The 15,763-nt window shown below is 34.0% G+C and overlaps 1 protein-coding gene across 1 annotated transcript in view; it reads left to right on the forward strand.

Moving 5' to 3' along the window:
- The first annotated feature begins 6 nt into the window (after positions 1-6).
- The window catches only part of LOC122633976 (inactive rhomboid protein 1), a 219,560-nt gene continuing 203,803 nt past the window's right edge, over positions 7-15,763 (forward strand). The window contains exon 1 of the mRNA XM_043822485.1: positions 7-1,338. The gene's annotated coding sequence lies outside the window, so the exon portion shown is untranslated. The remainder of the gene's footprint in view (positions 1,339-15,763) is intronic.

The raw sequence follows: 15,763 nt of genomic DNA on the forward strand, positions 1-15,763 counted from the left end.
GGAGAGAGAGAGAGAGAGAGAGAGAGAGAACGGGTGGTCCACTTTCAACGCGGAAGAAAATCGAGGGTGCGAGAGAATGGTGATAGTGGTGCTGTGCTGTGTCTTGTTATGACCTCGAAGCTCGCGAACTATTTTTCTTGGATCCGAGCAACGCCCGTTTTCCGAGATAAAAGATCTTTCTAATCTGTCGTTGAGTTGAGAAACGGGACGAGAAGGTAGTTGCAGAGAAAAAGGAAAGAAAGAGAGATAGATATAACGACACAGCATACGAGTAAAGGGAAAGAGAGAGAGAGAGAGAGAGAGAGAGAGAAAGAGAGGGAGGTCGCGGCGACCGAGTTAAAGCGCGAACGCGGAACACGGGAGTGTCGTCCACCATTTTGGGTGCGCGAGGTTATTCGATGCGTGCATGGATACATCATTCGAAAGGGACTTATGTCCTTGTTCATTGGCGAACAATGAAGATCGGTAAATAAGAATGGTGTGTTCGTTAAAGGGCTCGAACAGGTACGGTGTCGTAACGATGAAAATCGTGGATGCAGGTGTCGTGTCGTGAATTCGAACGGACGGAGTTCGAAGGTGGTGCTGGATTCGTGGATATCGTTTGTCTCTAGTGGTTATATTGTGCGCTAGATAAAAGGGCTGACGATATATTCGTCGTGTTTTCTCGATCGTATTTCTTACGATTCGTCGAACGTAACTATAAAGCAAATGTAAAAACGGAAAAGAAGGAAGAAGGAAAAGGAAAGAGAGAGAAGAGAGAGGGAGAAAGAAAGAGAGAAAGAAAGAACGAGAGAGAGAGAGAGAGATAACTAAGAGCGAATTAAAGAAGGAAGGATATTAATATATATATATATATATAGTGAAGGAGAAAAAGAGACGGAGAAAGTACGCGCGCATTTGTCATTGGGTAAACTTGCGATCGTTCGTATTCGCGAGTTTTCGTTTCCCGATCGTGCTGCGTGTTCAGACAGGTGGACATAGAGTACACGCATCCTGAAAAAGAGAAAGAAAGAAAGAAAGAAAGAAAGAGAGAGAGAGAGAGAGAGAGGGAAAGAGAAAGAAAGAAAGAAGGAGGGAGAGAGAAAGAAAAGAAAGACATAAAGTGAAGGCGAGAGTGGATGTCTTTGTCTTTCGATGATCGTGAAGACGACGACGACGAGGAGGGGGAAGAAGAAAACCAAGAGAGACGAGCACGACGAGAGGAGTACGTTCGCTCGATTGCAAAGCTGCCGAACGCGAGAAGAACGAGAGAGCGGGGAGGAGGTTCGTTAGGACAACCATCAAGAGAGAGTATGACGTTACGCGGGTGAAATCGGCTCGGCCGAAAGAGGAAGAAAAGTAAGTGGAGAAGAGGGGTGAGTTGATCGTCCTTGAAGGATGAAAGTGCGCGACAAGTGATATATATATATATAGATATTGTTTTCTATTACTTTATTATTTCTACAATTTCGATCATTCGTTATTATTAATTCGTTTGTGTTGTTTCGACGACGCGAGCTCTCTTTCTCTCTCTCTCTCTCTCTCTCTCTCTTTCGCTCTCTCTCTCTCTCTCTCTCTCACTCTCACTCACTCGTTCGTTTGTTCGTTCGTTCGTTCGTTTTTTCCCTTCCTCGTCGAGCAATGACGAGCCAAAAGTTTTCCATCTCGCAGTTTATGATGTGACCTCAACGAGAAACCTCGTGAAACGGAAGATTACCTATTCGCGTCGATTCCTTTCCTTTCTTTTCTTTTCTTTTCTTTTTCTTTTTTTTTTTTTTTTTAATTTTAAGAAAACAAAGAAAGAGAGAAAAGAAGAAAGAAAAAAGAAACAGAAGACTCCTTCGAAATATATACGTATATATCGTCGAAAGGAACGAAAAGTGTGCTTCGTCATTGTTATCATCGTTAACCGTCGTGTCGCGGTCGCGTCGTGGATCGCGCGAACAGTGAACTCGTACGAACTCGCCTTCGTTATTTTCATTATTATTGTGCCGCGTTCTCGAGTGTGTCGACGATTACCAGTGTGTTCATATTATTCCATGGTTATTATTTCTATCGTCGTTCGACGTTACAAAGACACAAGGGATTACGCGTGGCAACGCACGACGACGACGACGACGACTACGACGACGATTACGACGGACTACTACGACTACGACGACTACGACGACGACGCAACGACGACGACTACGACGACGATAACGACAACGACTACTTCGCTTTTTGTTCGTTAGACGTAAGTAACCATATTGCTTTTCCTTTTTCTTCTTTTCTTTGTCTTTATATTTTTGTTTAGGTTTTTTTTTTTTTTCATCTTTTTGATTCTTTCGATTCTCACGATTTTTCTTCCGTTACTCGCTCGACGAAAGAAAAAGCGCGGGCATTTCGAATCGATCCTCGGAAGCGTCTTATTATTTCTGTATTAATGTTGATTATTTTAATTAAATCGTTATTAGTCGATTATTATTCTCCTTTTCATTTCTCTCAATCGAACGGGTAAAGAGGAATCGATTATTTTTTAATCTACGATGAAAATTTCGTTTCAATGACTCTCTTTCTCTCTCTTTTTGCCCATTACTTTTATGTACGTGCGTGTCCTATTTTCTATTATTCTTTGATATTACGTAAGGATTCCTATCCCAGTCAGGAAAATAAAAGGCCATTAATTAGAACTCGTTATTCATTCGGATACGAACGAACCATTCACGTTCGTATACTTATAGATATTTAATTATCTTCGATAATATTAAACGATAAAATTTTGATCGAAGATTAACCTCCGATGAATTTCTCGTACTTTTCTATAGACTATTAAGATTTTCAAAGTTTTCATATTTTATTCTATACGCGTATCGAACTGTTATTATTAATTTTTAAGATTTGAGGTTAAGTTCAATGTTAGATATTGTCATTTTTACGTATGCGTATATATGTATATACAAGTAGAAACGAATTGATCTTTTTTTTGTCGTTTTTTTTTTTAGAAATATTAATTTTACTTATGTATACGTGTGTATGTGTGTGTGTGTAAACGAACGAAGAAATGATTGTTTCTTTATTTTACCTTTCTTCCGTCTTTCTTTCTCTCTTTCTTTTTTTTTTTTTATATGAAATAATTTCATAATTATATTTACAAATTTATAGAATTTCGTGAATAATCTTCGAAGTACCAATTCAATGTGCAATTCATTAATGGCCGATTGTGAAATAGCGAGATTTGTGGCTTTTCGAAACGGCCCGCAAGTATTACAGGATTTACGAAAGAGCTTTTCGAGTGCGAACTACGTTCTATTATTGTTGGGTTTAACCTTTGTTTTTGTCGTCTTAATTAAAACCTTTTTGATATAACTGTTATATTACGTTTCATTTAGAGACAACATTGTAATTTCTGATGTGATCTCACGTAGATATATTTTTAATACCGTTTAATATATATTCCATATCTATAAAATCAATTGTTAGGTTCTATCGTACAAATTTATTTTTATTAAGTATAAAACTTATACATTTTAATATAGATACATTTTAATACAAAATATAATATATATTATATAGTACTATCAGTTTTATATATACATACATACATAAAACATACATATATATATATATCTTGTTTTATCATTTTTTGTTATTTAGACACGAAAAATAATTAGATTCGTTCTTAATTCCTTGAAAAAATATGGTCAATGTTTATGCGACTTTATTACGATTACGAAGGACACAACATGACATTGAAAATATTTTTCTTTAATTTGTTCTCTATTCTTTCTCACTTCTCTCTCTCTCTCTTTCTCTTTCTTTTTCTCTTTCTTTTTCCTGCGCGCGCATACTCATTTTATCTATCTTTTTCTCTTTGCTACTTTATCATGGCTTCTTTTGGAACTTCGCATTGCGCAGTACGTATCGAGTACATTGCAAGTTTAATGGGGAATCATCGAGTATGGAAAACTGGCGTAGTTCCAACATTCTACTCCACCACACTATTCTTTTCGATTCTTTTTCATTTGGTTATTCGTACTTTCACGACTTTACCCTATCCATATTATTAGTAATGTAGAGAAAGATAGAGATAGAAAGATAAAGAGAGAGGAAAGAAAGAGGAAGAAATAAAGAAAGAGAGAAGAAAGAGGAAGTCGTTTTCTGTTTCCAAGAACAAGAAAGAAGAAATAAAGAAAGATTTAGCAGAGTAGTTCAAACGCTCGTTATTATTCGATATATCTTCATTATTATTCAAGATAAAAAAAATCAATCTGTCTTTTTTTTTTCTTGTTCCTTTTTGTTATCTTTTTTATCTTATTAACAACGAAATAATTTAATATAATATAAGGAATGGCAAAGCCATTTAACTTAAGTGAATGAAGTGAATTCATTTAATTCACATTCTTTTAATTAAGTATATATCTCGATAAATTAAATTAATTACGATAAGCGTTAAATTTCTAATGAGTCACCAAACGATAGCCGTCGGTTAGCTTACGTTAAAAACAAGGAAAGTGATTAAGAATTCCTAAGATATTTTAGGAATATTCTCGCAATATTTTATTATGAATTAGTGATAATATGATAATAATATAATAAGTCGTATATTTAGGATGGTGTAGAGTGACTTTTGGATTTTTGTCAGATTTTAACAAATTTTATATTATGAATATTTGAAGCTTTGTATACGTTACAAATTTCAAAAATAGATAGAGATAGAGATAGAGATAGTATTTATTAACAAAAATTCATTCGATCTAAAAATAAAAGAAATATTGTATATGTAGAAATATTGAATGCATGAGTAGAATATAAATTATTTTTTAAAATAAAATTATTTTTCCAATGAAATATATATATATATATATATATATCAGGGAATTCTTAAGATTTAAAAGAAATAAATATTTCACATAAATCGATAATTTTCTCTCATTGTTAGAATTTTCTCTTTCTTCTTATTTTCTTTTCGCGGATCATATCGAAAGATATTATCGAAACCCTTTTACCTTTTTCTTTGGAGGTTAGTTCAATATTGATAAAAGTTCAAGTGTATGTGTGTGTGTATATATATATATGTGTATATATATATATATATATATGTATGCATGTATGTGTGTGTGTATATATACGAAAGAGATTACGAGCGAGATGAGAATGTTTATTATCGGATAATCGACGAGAGCCTCTTTGTATCGCGAATGTCGATCGAGAAAGTTTCTTATTTTTATCGGAAGATTCAATTTTTCAATTTGTCAAATTCACGAGGAAGGAAAAGATTTACTTTATACTAGATTTTTCTAGGAAAACTTTACTGACAAATTCTCTTTTTATCTCTATCTTCCTCCTTCACGCGTACTCAGAATATGTTTTTTTTCTTTTTTCTTTTTTTTTTTTTTTATTTTAGATCATGACAAGATGTATTCAAATTATTACTTTTTTTTATTTTTATTTTTTTTTTTTGTTTGAGATCACGTTAGAATCCTTTTCAAAAAGTGAAGAAATAAGATGGGAGAAAAAAGAAAAATAAAAAGAAAAAGAAAGAAAGGAAAAAAAAAAAGAAAAAATTTTCAACGACCAGCCGCTAATCTGCGTCTACTCGCGGACCTAATTACGGTTCCCTCGATGTTTGTCTGACCCTCTCCGAATAGCGTTTACTGCCAGGGAAATCCCTGAGCTCGATTGGCTGACCTATTTCGACTTTATCTACTTTATGATCCAAACCTCTCTCTCTCTCTCTTTCTTTTTCTCTTCTCGTTCATCTCTTCGTTTCTTTCACTTGTTTTTTATTTCCTCACGTTTATGCATCCTCTAGTAAACGAGAATTAAACCACATTTGTGTGTGTGTGTGTGTGTGTGTGTGTGTGTATGTATGTACATACGTGCACAAACAAATATAGGAAGACACATGTAGATAGATATTTAATATAAAAATCTCTAACTGTCGGGAATTGAAAAGAATTGATTTTAAGTTGACAAGATATCAATTCGTGAATCGATCGAATTCACATCAGATGTAATATGCAGAATTCCTTTTGAGGTGTCATTTTTAAGAATGCCATTGAGAATTCCTTCTCTCCCAACTCAATTTTATAACCCGGATGCTGCTGTCCGTCTAAGAGAATCCTTTTCAGCTGTCGAATTAGAAAACCGAGTTGGCCAAAGTGAGAGAGAGAGAGATAGAGAGAGAAAGAGAGAGAGAGAGAGAGAGAGAGAGCTCAGCATATTGAATGTAAAGCTTCATGGATAATTCGTCGTTCAATCGACTCCGATTTAGTTTCTTGTATATCTCGGAACTATTCTCTATCTGACAACTAATCGGAAGGTTAATTGATGGCAACCAATGAGATGCTTCTCGTAGTTTGACATATCTCGTAATCTAATTAAGCCATGTCTATTCTTGAATCATATCCGCGTTTACATTATTTATTATTGTTTTCTTTCTTTCTTTCTTTCTTGCTTTGTATTTTTTCTTTTCTTTAATTTATAAATTTTGAAATATCGTTAAATCGAACAATTGTAATAATTATAAAATATACATACGATAATATATATATATATATATATATTTAAATTAAAATATTTTTTATATATTAATAATTACATCGTGTATATATGTTATATATAATAACATAACTTTATTATTATATATCATTACTATTGTTATTATCATCAGTAGTAGTAATGTTATTATTATCATCTAGAATAATATAGAAGGTGAACAATAATAATGGTAATAGTAATATCGTGAAAATGCGAAGAGAGATACGATCACATTTAAAAGGAAATGAAATGGAGTTGATTTCATCTATGCATTATTTTTAACGTTATGTGTATACACAATTGATAACGTTCTTTCTCTAACTTTTTACGTTCGAGAAATTAATCCCTGGAAAAATAATTTTTTCTTTTTCTTTTTTTTTTTTTTCCTTTTTTTTTCCACGAGATGTCTCGTTTTTAATATTTCGTGATTTCCATCGGTGTAATTTCACACAAAATATTTTCCTCCGATATTAACTCGAATGCGAACTAAAGTTGTCCATCGTGCAAACGTATTTCACAATAATATATATACACACACACACACACACATACTTATATATTACAATATACTTTCCTTTTCAATCTTGGTCGAGTCAGATTTCAGAAATATTTTCCAATTGAAATATCTTCTCGTATTGAATGGGAATAAGAAGTACATTTTAAACCTTTTATGTACTTCTTTATATATAGAAATGTATGTCTGTGTACGTGTTTATATATATTTATTTATTATATTTATCTCTCTCTCTCTATATATATATATATATATATCTATATATATATATATATATATATATACATGTATTTATATCTGCATATATATTTTTATCTACACACACACACACATATATATACACGTATTCGAGATGTAATGACAAGCTTAATAATCGCGATAAGGATATTAATGGACGTAAACGCGCGAGAGACTAACTTAAAAATCAATAACAGCCAACAGAAAGTTATGAAACGATTCGCTTCTCTCGTGCTTTTAATGAGACCCTAAGCTTAGAGCTTTTTTTAATCTGACATTGATCTGTCATTGATAAATTCAAGATGGAGATCATCGAGGTCTACCTAGTTTTCGTAAGGTTAATTGTTAACACGCGATGATAAGTATAAGTATAAAAAAAAAAAAAAAAAAGAAAAAGAAAATAAAGAACAATAAAGCATGAGAAAGAAAAAAGATTGTTGGCGTGTGTCTGAATTTATCTTTATTACAATGAAAGTGTTATCGAAAAGGAAAAAAAAAGAAAAAAAAAAAAAAAAGAAAGGATAAGAAAATGGGTTTGGTTGAGGTCGAATAACTCGTAAAATCATGATACGTTGTACCATTTTATTAGAAATTATGAGAAGTTCCGTTTTCTCCCTCGTTCCCACCCAACCTTCATCTTTTATAATCCATACGATAAAATCCCATCTCTAAAAGCGAGGAAAACGCAAGAGAGAGAGAGAGAGAGAGAGAGAGAGAGAGAGAGGCCATCACGTATTTTCACAATAACAGTAGAATCTCTCTTGCTTTAACCCTACTCGATCGCGAGGCTATTGCTAGATCGAGTTCCTCGTAGATTTTCTAACTCTGGTACAGAACTGAGAACTTTTAATCCGTAGATTTCGATTCGAGTTTCGCCATAAACTTGGAACTTTCGACTGGTGCGGGTGTTCACATCGAGTAAGCCAACTTTTAAATCACTTATAAACATTCCAATACAGAAAAAGAAAGAAAGAAAGAAAGGAGAGAGAGAGAAAGAGAGAGAGAGAGAGAGAGAGAGAGAGAGAAAGAAAGATTTTTGGAGAAGTATATCACAAGGTGGATTTCGATTCCTCTTCTTCCTTTTCTTTTTCTTTTTTTCTTTCTTTCATTTGTTCTTTTTTTCCTTCTCCTCGTCCTCCTCTTTTTGAATTTTCATCTTTAATCAAGTTATCAATAGTAAGTTCTAAACGCAATACGTATTTCTTTTCTACTTTTAATTAACGGGAAAGAGAGAGAAAGAGAGAGAATTAATGCGACGTAGAATAGAGAAAATGCGATACGGTCTAGTCGATGGGTAACCCGTGGATTCTTACGAATATTGTTCCACGAAAAAAAAAAAAAGACAAAAAATATAATAGCGAAAGAAGAAATAGAAGGTTGGAAAAGAAGGAAAGAAAAGAAAAGAAAAGAAAAGAAGAAAGAAAGAAAGAAAGAAAGAAAGAAAGAAATGACGAGGAGGCTATTACTTGCGAATTTAATTAAGAAATGGGAACCACTTTTCCATCCTTTTTCTTGCTCCTTTCAGCCGACCCGTTTGCACCCTCTTGCGACGGCAAAAATGCGATTGCAGTAAATGGAATGCTCGTCTGCTAACCTTATGTAGACTATTTGTAGGCGCGCATGCGCTAACACAAACACGCACATCCCTTTTCATATTTCTTAGTCTTTCCACGTAACTACCCTGGCTTCTCTTATAATTCGTTTTGCGAGCCTTGCCAGCTGGCCACGCCATCGAGTTATACACGCTTTTTTTTTATATAGCTTTTTCTCTCTCTTTCTCTCTCTCTTTTCTCGTATGAATTGCGTCTAGAGCTCGAAAGGAAAAGCTCTTGACGGAATTCCAAAAAAGAAAAGCAAGAGAGAAAGAGCGTATAGACCAGATGGCCTTGAATGAAAATTCCCGAATAATCAACACTAATCTCACCGACATTAATTATGATCTATGTATTAACGTACATAGAATTCATTTCACAGTGCAGAGATAATCGTCATTCGGAGATAATGAAAGAGGAACGAAGAACTTTTAGTTATTAATCGCGTGTACCCTTTCTCTTTTTCTTTCTTTTCGTTTGTATTCTTCGTTTTGTATTTTCATTCATCTTTCTTTTCTCCCTCGTACCCTAACTCTTGGAATTTGCCAAGCACACAAGAGAGATAAGGGAGTTTCATTAGAACGTTATTGCGGCTAAAATTTCACTTTGGTGTAGGTATTCTTTTTTTTTCTTTCTTTTCTTTTCTTTTCTTCTTTATGTTAGACACCAATCAAGAGAAAGTACACGCGATTAAAGGAATTTTCGTATATATATATCTTTTTTTTTTTTTTTTTTTTGATATTAGAATGAAAATTATAGAAATTTTCATTTCAATTACCGTAAAGCTTAATAATTCATTAATTGAGATAGAAAAGGAAATGTACCGGACACGTTTTATCTCGTGTTATCTGATCTTTTATTTTTTCCTGTTGTATTGGATTAATCATAGGTTCTACAAAAAAGAAAAAAAAAACAGAAACTGTAATTTTTATATACGATCGTATCGCTACGTTTACGATAAACCTTACGTTTACGAAATATGTATAAACATTTTTACACGGTTGGAACTTATTCTTGACTCTTGCTTTTTATTTCATCTTTGATCTTTGATGCTTTTTTTTTTTAGAAACTTTTTATTTTTAGCAACAATATAAGCAAAATTACTTGGGGATTCTCTGAATAAAAAAGGACTGGTTGTATTTTTATAAACAAATAAGAGAAAGAGAGAAAAACAGATAGATAGAGAGAGGGGGAGAGGGGGGGGGGAGAGAAAGAGGAGTTAAAAAATGGAGAGTTTCTTGACTGAAGTAAAGTATACGTGAAGGGAGAGAATGGTGACACGAAGAAGAGATTGATTGCTTGCTCGAGGCAATCCCGACTTTGCACAGTCCTTGTGCTTACGTACGTACATAGTCGAGGTCGCCCTTCGTTAGTAATGTTTGCCAAGAGATTAATAATCCTCCTGTCCTACGAGACTCCTCGTAGGACTTGCGTTTAAATGTTTACCCAAAAGCAGCAGCCGTTCAGCATGCGTGTCATCTTTTTATCTTTGTGCGCGAGTCACTTCACGTAGTGTGTGTGTATTCTTGACTGTAAATACGTATAGACATCTTCGAAACAATTTTCTTTTTTTTTTTTTTTTTTAAATAACAAATCGTTTCGTCGTTTCGTTAGATTTCTGTTTTTTTTTTTTTATTTTTTTATTTGTCTTTGTCTCCCTCCTTTCTTTATTTTTTATATGGAATAAAAATAATTTTATATTTCTTTAATTATTGCTAAAGAAATCGAATACCGTTGTATTATTATTATTATTATTATTATTATTTCTTTTTTTTTTTTTTTGGTATTTTCGTCTCTCGCCTTCTCTCTTTATATCTTTTTCGTTCTGTCGCTCGTATTATTCTGCATTAATTTATTTGCAAAGTTAACATTCGTAGAAAGTTCGTAAAACGTGTGCATTTTATCGGACGATATTGCGAGGCGATCGCGTACGCAGATGTATATTTTAAAATTTCAAATATTACCGTGTCTCTCGTAGCAGATTGATTTCTATTCGCGATAAATCGAAAACCAATGAATTTATTTCTCTCTCGGTAACGCATACTCTTTATGTTTTACATGTCGCGGAATAAGTTCTTTTCGTAATGCGTTTATTAATTTTCATTCGTTACGTTTCGTTGTGAAAAATAATCGATTATCGTACAAAATGTTTGTTAAATCACGTGAGAAGTATTGATAAACGTGGAATAAAAAAAGCTAAACTTATATTAAATATCTACCTAGACGATATATATACATAATTTACTCGTTCTATAATTGAATTGCTTTGAAAGCTTTTATCACGTTAAATCAATCATATATTTTATGAGTTTTATCATAAAAATTAGACTCGATCGATCATCATCGTTATATTATTGATTCATGATCGAGATAATATGCATGTGTGTATATATATATATATATATATATATATATATATATATTTTCAGAAATTTCGTTTCTCTAGTCTGACTATAACCGAATATCTCGTTAGCCTTATGTAATCATGGTCACCTCTATCATAATCCGATTGCATTCCACCTCGCATACGTCCATTGTTGAACGCTTCATTATCGCTAGTTAATTGATAACTTGACATACCGAAACTAGACGAACTTCGTTAATCATCGGCATCTCGTCATCACTGGCAAAGGATTCTCGCTAGCGGAAATAATTGCTTTGCGTCGTTCAATAATTTAACAACATGAAGAGGGTCCCAACTCTACGTACTATTGTAAATTATATCGCTTACGTTCTTCCCTTTAATTTGATAGATGCATAGATCAGTGAGTACAGTCCGCGTCGATAATGACTCATAGATTAAGCAACGTTAACTAACGCTAATCGATTTCCTTTATTTTCAAGATTACTACTCGCTCTTAAATACATTTTTTATTACATCGTTACATTATTACATTTCTTTTTTTTTTTTTTCAATTATGTGAATAAAATCGATCGTTTTAATTGTCGTCATATAAACGATGAAACTCAAGGCGCAGACACCGTTATTGACGCGCACTGTACTAACTTGCTACGTCGGTATTTTAGAAATCGTTTTGACCGAAGCGAAGGAACTCTAGATGGTACATATGTATGTACTATCTATTTGTTCGAACGATAGATCGAGCGAATGTAAAGGACCTTTTTCTACGTACACGTTTATTCTTTACACTTCAAAGACTACTTTGAAGGTCTATAGGAATAACCTGTTTCACTTTTTTTTTTCTCGTTTAGAAAGAATCGGAAAGAGCTTCGACGTAGGGAATTATATATACGGATTCTCTCGTGTTTGTGAGAAATAGTTAGAGAGTGTATGTGTGTGTGTGTGTGTGAGAGAGAGAGAGAGAGAGAGAGAGAGAGAGAGAGAGAGAGAGAGAGAGAGAGAGAGAGAGAGAGAGAGAGAGAGAGAGAGAGAGATTTGTTTGCCACGAATCGTGGCAGAGGCTGCGAATGAATGGCCGACACAACGCAACTAGCTTCGCAATATCCTAATGTCCTATCGGGATTTTGCAGCTACGATTTCCGGATAAAGCAGAGGGTGTCCTACCAGAAAGGGATCGAGAGAGACAGAGAGAAAGAGAGAGAGAGAGAGAGAGAGAGAGAGAGAGAGAGAGAGAGAGAATGTGTGTGCGTGTGTGTGTGTGTGTGTGTATGTATGTGCGCAAGGACCAGGATGGCTGAAAACGCGGACTAGAGCCGTTGTGGTTTGCGTGAATGCGAGTCTCGCGTCATTTCAATGAAACTATGCGCCATGGTATGGGACCAGCGATGAATACCACCTTTGAATAGCCTCATTCAAAGGTGCAAAATCGACCTAAAGTCGATCGCGTTGCCACCGTTATTCCGAAATTTTGACCTCGTGAAAAATGATCCAGCTTTTATGTCTATCAATGTACCTATGCACGTACGTCGATATTTCTATATTCCAACAAAGAAAATCTTTCTTTTTTTTTTGTATTCTTATTTATTTATACATTTATCTATTTATTCATTCATTTATTTATTTATTTATTTGTTTGTTTGTTTGTTTGTTCATTTATTGATTGATCTATTAATTAACATTGTGCTGAATCGATAAGAACGTTTTTCTTCTCTGATTTTCTTATCTTTTTTTTCTTTTCTTTTCTCTTCCGTTCTCCTTTTCTTTCTTTCTTCTATTAACGCAATTCAAGTGTACTTGAACATCGTTCGGATCAATTCGTAGTCAGTTTTCAGGTTGAAATTCTCGTGGTAGTTTTGTAAGAGAACGAAATTAATCGTAGTTTCTCGGGTAGAGGGAAAATGTGTGGGAGAGAGAGGTAGGGGAGAGAGAGAGAGAGAGAGAGAGAGAGAGAGAGAGCATAAATTCTCTCGAAAATTTGCGGCCGTAAGTCTGGTACTATATTTTTCGGTCGGTAAAATGGCCACTCCAACCGTTACCGGAGAACTTTTCATGCGGATATCCTGAGTGCTCGACAAACAGACGGTCTTTATTTCGGTCTCTGATCCAGTGTTCGCGCTTAATTTATGCGCCTTCCTTTCCTTACGAGTTTTCCTTTTTGTTGTTTTTTTTTTTTTTATTCCTTCATTTTTCTTTTCTTTTTGTCTTTTGCATTTTGTATTTTTTATGAGCATTCATTGCGTTCTTCCTTTATCGTTTCATTCCTTATTCGTAACAAAACCGGCATACCAAGCTATCTTTAAGGAAATATTGTATGAAGCTTTTTTTTTTTGATAAAAAAAAATTTTAATAAGGAGAGAGAGAGAGAGAGAGAGAAAGTTGAGTTTAATTAATATCCTTTTTCTTCTTCTTCTTTTCTTTCTTTCTTTCTTTCTTTTTTTTTTTTTTTAACTTTCTTTCTCTATCTGCCCGACATATCAAATCTTTCCATTAGCCAATGTGCATCAATTAGAGATATTAATTATTAACGCTATTATATATCGCCCGTATAAATCAATAAATTATGAAGGGAATATATGAACCCAAAGTACAGCAAGCACGTCATGATGTAGTGCATTTAGGTAATTAATGAACACGTTGACGAACTATGCCGAACAATACGTTGTGTATTAGCGCGTGTAATCTACCTACTATTATTATCGTTTTCATTGTCCTTTAGTTGACTTCGTTATCGATTCTCGAACAACGAATTACCTTCGTACATTGTTCCGTCTAAACTTCATTGTATTTGTGTGTGTGTGTTTTTTTTTCTTTTTTCAAGAGAATACAAAAATACGATAAAATTTCTCTCTCTCTCTCTCTCTCTCTCTCTCTCTTTATTTATCCATCTATCTATATATCTATCTTTCTCTTTTATATCATTTGAATACAATATCGACACGTAGGATAGAGAACCATTGATAAAAGGTCATGTCGTTGCGGAAATGTAAGCTCGATCTACGAGAATATGAATTTAGTATTGTGTCATACAGAGAGAAGAGGATGCGGGTTTCCTCACAACTACTATCGTCATCACCTCCACTTTCTCCACCTCCTCTTTCTCTTCGTCCTTCTCTGAAATCGATATACGCTTCGATACACACGTATATACATCTTGTCCAAATATCTCGCACTTTGTTTTTTTTCCCCTCTATCTCTTTTCACTACTTTTTTTTTTTTTTTTTTTTAGTATCGCATAGTCCTCCTCTTTTTAAACGAGATCAAACCATTTTGTCATTTCCATCCATAGACACTATCTAAACCTTACCCTAACGGTAAATATACTTTCTCTTCGTGATGTAGAACTATCACTTCAACGTTACAGAAAATGCACGCCCACACACGCATATACACATAGATATTCACATATACGTATAATACATGAGTAAACACGACATACGTATATATATATTTATATACATATATATCTTACATATACACGCTCACGTAGCTTTACTAGTTTCTCCTTCGTATCGTTCGTCGTTATCTCTCTACATAGGATTCGTTCCAGCTGCTCTTTCCTTCGTAGAAAACGAAACGGAAAGAAGATATACGACGGCTTTAATCGAATCGAAAAGAGAGAAAGATAGATAGAAAGAGACCAAAAGAGAGGGAGAGAGAGAGAGAGAAAGACAAAGGGCGGATCGATAGTAAGTATCACTACACAATTGAGGTGAAAGTCCCTTGGGGATATATTTTAAAGGGATCGTTTACTTCCAATGTGTTTTCCTTCCAGCTTCTCTCTCTCTCTCACTCTCTCTCTCTCACTCTCTCTCTCTCTCTCTTTTCTTTTTTTTATTCTTTTTTTTTCTTACTTCCTGTAGATGGAAAGAAAAGCTGCTAACCAAAAGTTTACAGTTCGGAATTCTTTTATACTTCTGAATTTCACACGCAACGATTATCGTACTATCCTTTCGTTCCTTTTTCTTTTTCCTTTTCATTCTCTCTCCTCTCTCTCTTTTTCTTTCTCTCTCGTTTTTCCTTTACGCTATCTTTGAGTTAGGTTAGTGAAAATGACTATAACGATGCTCAAGGGAGATTTCATTTTTCTTGAAGAATTTGAATAACCTTAGCAGTTCGAGCTTCATGGACGGACTCTAAAATGCTCGAATGAAAGAGAGAGAGAGAGAGGGACGAGTCGTAGTGGCAATCTTACGAAAGGACACGATCCTACCACGTTTCTCTTATTTTCGCACGATTCGTATCACCGTCGTTTCGTTTTATTACTTCTCCTTGGTATTTCAAAACGAAACGTGGAATCGTTAGGTCTACTAGTACTATATTTCTCTCTCTTTCTCTCTCTCTCTCTCTCTCTCTTTCTCTTTTTTTATAATTCTGATAAGTTTTCACGAGATTTGGTTATTATCGAATCAGCCATTAATTAATATTCGAAATTTTGGATATAGGTTCGGCCAAACTCTCTAACTCATTTTAAACATCGATCTTTTTATTTCTGTCTCTCTCTCTCTCTTTCTCTTTTTTTTTGAGATTTTTTAAGCTAATTATTCTTTTTTTTTTTTT

The sequence above is a fragment of the Vespula pensylvanica genome, chromosome 1, assembly GCF_014466175.1.
Source record: "Vespula pensylvanica isolate Volc-1 chromosome 1, ASM1446617v1, whole genome shotgun sequence".
NCBI lineage: Eukaryota > Metazoa > Arthropoda > Insecta > Hymenoptera > Vespidae > Vespula > Vespula pensylvanica.